Here is a 5,277-nt window from a genome sequence, read left to right as displayed (position 1 = left end):
TTACATTGACTCAAATTTCTAAAATGTCCATGAGCTTCATGTCTGCCTCTCCATTCATGCCGCTGCTACATTATATGGCAAGCTACAGGTAAAGTTTTACTATCCGGATGACCATATTTGGACAATAAATGCTTTGACAGATTGTATGGGCAGCATGCTCAACCAGTGACAAAACCAATGATGTGTATAAACCATTGGACAAAACCCCATGCTCGAGGAGAGTTGTAAGGGAGGTGGAGCTATTGTTGAATGAGTCATAACTAAAATTCCGACCGTTCGCAACTTCAATGGATAGGCTTTAAAAGCGAGGCAACAGCAGCTCTGTGTGCAGTTATCCGATACACTTTGAAGTGTTATTTTTAGACGAATACTATCTACACTGGATCAAGGGAGGACAATCAGCGTTCACTTGTAAGAGGCTACTTACTGTAACATTTTGGATTGTGATGGATGTAAGGACTTCTGTTCACTTTGGAGTTTTACTCTTATCGGTACTATTCACGATTGGAGCATCTGGTAAGTTTTACATACGGCTTTTTATGAGTTGCATCTCAAAAACATATAGCCAACTTTTTTTTTACCCAAGGCTGGCTAAATAGGCAGGGATAAACAGTTTCAGCTGATTCTACATAAACCTTTCTGTTTAATCCCTTGGCACAGTTTTTGCACTCCACATTATATAATATGCACAATTACTTAGTGCTGATGCTCAGTGGGATTGCCATGCCAACAGTAAAGCATCCTGAGACCATTCATGTGTGGGGTTGCTTCTCAGCCAAGGGAGTGGGCTCACTCATCATTTTGCATAAGAACACAGCCATGAATAAATAATGGTACCAACACATCCTCCGAGAGCAACTTCTCCCAACCATCCAAGAACAATTTGGTGACGACCAATGCCTTTTCCATCATGATGGAGCACCTTGCCATAAGGCAAAAGTGATAACTAAGTGGCTCGGTGAACAAAACATCGACATTTTGGGCCCATGGCCAGGAAACTCCCCAGACCTTAATCCCATTGAGAACTTGTGGTCGATCCTCAAGAGGCGGGAGGACAAACAAAAACCCACAAATTCTGACAAACTCCAAGCATTAATTATGCAAGAATGGGCTGCCATCAGTCAGGATGTGGCCCAGAAGTTAATTGACAGCATGCAAGGGTGGATTGCAGAGGTCTTGAAAAAGAAGGGTCAACACTGCAAATATTGACTCTTTGCATAAACTTAATGTAATTGTCAATAAAAAGCCTTTGACACTTATGGAATGCTTGTAATTATACTTCAGTATACCATAGTAACATCTGACAAAAATATCTCATAACACTGAAGCAGCGAACTTTGTGAAGACCAATACTTGTGTCATTCTCAAAACTTTTGACCACGACTGTATATTGTTTTGTTGTGGTGTGGATTCCATATAAGCCCTTGGGCTTCTAACCACACCTGCACACAGTTTTGTTTTGTTGGTTTGTTTTTATCTGTGTTATTGTCTATCACTTGTTTTCTTTGGTGCAAATACATTTTACTAAACTAAACTAAATAACTAATCATGCCGTGTTTCTCCTGGGTTAACAGGTGAGGATTATTTCCCTGAGGCGCAGAATGTTAAATGGGTGTCCAATAACTTCAAGACTATTCTAACATGGGGCCCTGAACCTACCAACTACACATACACCGTTGAATTTTCTGAGTAAGTAGCCTACATCATGTCTCTGCAGTCTCAGTCTGCACTGCTCTGTTCTTCATTACACCATCGTTGAAAACAAAAGTCCTGTCCGCACAAGCACAAATTGAACACTTTTATTGATGAATACCTTCCTTCATGTCAGCAGAATTAACTTAAAACTGAGTGTACAAACCGTACCTAACACATGACTACACACTACAACTTCACATTCATTTGCAGTGTATGACAGGGCAAGCACAGTTCAAAGACTGTCTGATGTGGGACTGCTTTGTTGTGTGTTCAGGGTCGGCAAGGACAGACAGAGGAACCCATACTGCATACGGAGCTCGGGGACAGAGTGTGACCTCACCAACGAGCTGCGGAACCTGGAGGAGACCTACTCTGCCGACGTCCTATCAGAACCCCTGCCTGGCGTGAACTCTGACCTTGTAGAGTTCCCCTACACCCGGGCCGAGAGGTTCTGCCCCTACAAAGACAGTGAGTGTTATTAGCTACATTATTATTACAGTAGTAAATAAATTATTATTGTATTTATACTCACACAGTAACAACCTGGGTCATTAAGCACCTTGTTATTGCATTGTATAATAATACTGTTATAGCATTAATTTGTAATATTAAAAAGGTTGATTTCACTATAAATTCCCAAAATAAATTCTGTCTGTGGTGCCTAACTTGTCTCGTTCTACTTTTAGCGCAAATAGGAGCACCCAGTTTCAACATCAAGCAGAGTGAAGACAAGACCAAGATGACACTACACATCCAGGACCCTCTCACTCCCCTCTACAGGGATGACCAGCTGTTGACTATCAGAGACATCTTTAAGAATGAACTGAAGTACAGTGTCGTATACAACAAAGCCGGGAGCACAGGAAAGGTGAGTTGAACAGTCATAGTCAATAGATTGTAAATGCATTGCTTATGAGACTCTACCTGTTGATTCCCACTAATGACACAACACAAACAGTGTGCGACTTGAGATAATACTGTATCTAACTCTAAACCTCTGTCCACAGAAAGAGACAATGTCAGACCTGAGAGATGTAGAGCTGACCAACCTGGATAAAGGAGAGAGCTACTGCTTCATGGTGGCAGCCTATATCCCCTCTCGCTCTGTGGAGAAGAGACTGGGAGATTGGAGCAAGCCACAGTGCTCACCCAGAGAGAGCAAGTCCATCTTTGAGGGTATGTGACCCCACAATGCAAAGTACATGGTGTGTTGGGGTTGAGATGGGGTAGAAGGAATTGAAGTAGGGGGAAATTCAGTATATTCAGTTAAATGTGTAGTGGATGGAGTAACTACAACCAATCTATAAAGATAAACTGTAATTTGGGCAATAGCCCTTTTTACTGTAGACTACAATGTGTAGCAATTTCAAGAACATCAATTAAATTATCATCAATTCAATTATGTATTCGTTCTCTCTTCTCTCCTCTCAGAATTCCACTTTGGTGTGATCGCAGGTGCCATCGGCATCATGCTGGCTATGTTCATCATCCTCATCACTCTAACCGTGGTGTGCTGCAAATGCTGCTCCTGCAACAAAAACAAAAAAAACAGTGGACAAGGAGAACCTGCAGTTTAGTCCAGTGTAAAGGTGTGTATGTATATGTGTGTGCGTGTGTCTTATAAATAATGGTACTTGACTAAATCAACCCTTTCAGAGGGAGGGAGCTGTGCTCCCAATCATTTAGCACAAAGGTATCTAACACTGGAAATGCAAAAGGTCTGTGGTCGTGTTGCCTTTTTAAATCTCATTATTAGTTGGTTCTTTTAAATGGGGAGATCATTTTTTACACTACTTATTTGTTTTATACTAATGTTGAACTAGTAAATTAGATGAATTCTTGAGAAATACATATTTTTGCCACTATGTAGAAATAAACATTTAATTACTTGGCCATTTTTATTTATTTCAATCAATGTTTTGTATGTTAAATATTTATTTTGTATGTCTAATATGTTGATGTGTAGTTCATGTTGAATTGGATTCGTCCTTATTCTGTGCTGCTGGAACATGGATTTGGTACTTTTGGATGAGATGGAAGGTTACAGCAGGAAAATTATTACTTGTGATCACTGTTGTGCATTGTGGTACTTTTTTACAATTAAAATGGATTGATACGAGTCAATTCTCATGTCTATTGTCTAACAATATCCCTGTGAAGGAAATTTGATTTACAGCGCCATCTAATGTAATCTTTGTATTATGTTTGAAACTGATGAGACAAGAGGAAAGCCTTTTCAGAGTGATTGATTGTAGCTCAATGCCTGCTTATCAGCTTATGACCCAGAGAACCATAGGAATACCCAGACAGAGGGGTGACACCACAGTCACATTGGCAACATGGTGCCAGAGACCTCCGAGACATGCCCTGGAGAAGGTCCAAGTCATGGATGCAGCTCAATAATAATAATAAAAAAGTGACCTTAAATGTCACTGTAACCTATTCCTAGTTACCCTATATTTGTCTTGCACTGTGTTGGGGTAACATGCATCTGCACTAATCTGAAAAGACAGGATAAGTGACAACATCCGTGGATGAATGAAAGGAGATAGGAAGAGGAAGCCACTTTAGAGTATTGGGATGCACAAACTATGCTCTGATATCTAACTGAAAGAGAACAACACAATGAGTAGTCTGCAGAACAGAAGACCAAGGGTCTTGAAATTGTTATATCAATGAAATATACAGTGCCTTGCAAAAGCATTCATCCCCCTTGGCGTTTTTCTATTTTGTTGCATTACAACCTGTAATTTAAATGGATTTTTATTTGGATTTTATGTAATGGACATGCACAAAATAGTCCAAATTGGTGAAGTAAAATGAAAAAAATAACTTGTTTCAAAAAATTCTACAAAATAAATAGCAGAAAAGTGGTGCATGCGTATGTATTCACCCTCTTTGCTATGAAGCTGGTGCAACCAATTACCTTCAGAAGTCACATAATTAGTTAAATAAAGTCCACCTGTGTGCAATCTAAGTGTCACATGATCTCAGTATATATACACCTGTTCTGAAAGGCCCCAGAGGGGCACCACCAAGCAAGCGGCATCATGAAGACCAAGGAGCTCTGCAAACAGGTCAGGGATAAAGTTGTGGAGAAGTACAGATCAGGGTTGGGTTATAAAAAAAGGTATCCGAAACTTTGAACATCCCACGGAGCACCATTAAATCCATTATTAAAAAATTGAAAGAATATGGCACCACAACAAACCTGCCAAGAGAGGGCCGCCCACCAAAACTCACGGACCAGGCAAGGAGGGCATTAATCAGAAAGGCAACAAAGAGACCAAAGATAACCCTGAAGGAGCTGCAAAGATCCACAGCGGAGATTGGAGTATCTGTCCATAGGACTACTTTAAGCCGTACACTCCACAGAGCTGGGCTTTACGGAAGAGTGGCCAGAAAAAAAGCCATTGCTTAAAGAAAAACATGAGCAAACACGTTTGGTGTTCGCCAAAAGGCATGTGGGAGACTCCCCAAACCTATGGAAGAAGGCTTTTTGGCCATCAAGGAAAACGCTATGTCTGGCGCAAACCCAACACCTCATCACCCAGAGAACACCATCCCCACAGTGAAGCATGG

The 5,277-nt window shown here is 40.7% G+C and overlaps 1 pseudogene across 1 annotated transcript; it reads left to right on the top strand.

Moving 5' to 3' along the window:
* The first annotated feature begins 333 nt into the window (after positions 1–333).
* Positions 334–3,369, top strand: LOC311147032 (tissue factor-like; annotated as a pseudogene). The gene is made up of 6 exons (XR_014615614.1): positions 334–516; positions 1,575–1,689; positions 1,970–2,163; positions 2,382–2,563; positions 2,703–2,871; positions 3,127–3,369. The product of XR_014615614.1 is annotated as a tissue factor-like (transcript).
* Positions 3,370–5,277: the final 1,908 nt, after the last annotated feature.

This window comes from Coregonus lavaretus (assembly GCF_964263955.1).
Source record: "Coregonus lavaretus genome assembly, chromosome: 19".
Lineage (NCBI taxonomy): Eukaryota > Metazoa > Chordata > Actinopteri > Salmoniformes > Salmonidae > Coregonus > Coregonus lavaretus.
The sequence above is the reverse complement of the archived record's forward strand: the minus strand, read 5'-3'. Positions and strand labels throughout refer to the sequence as shown.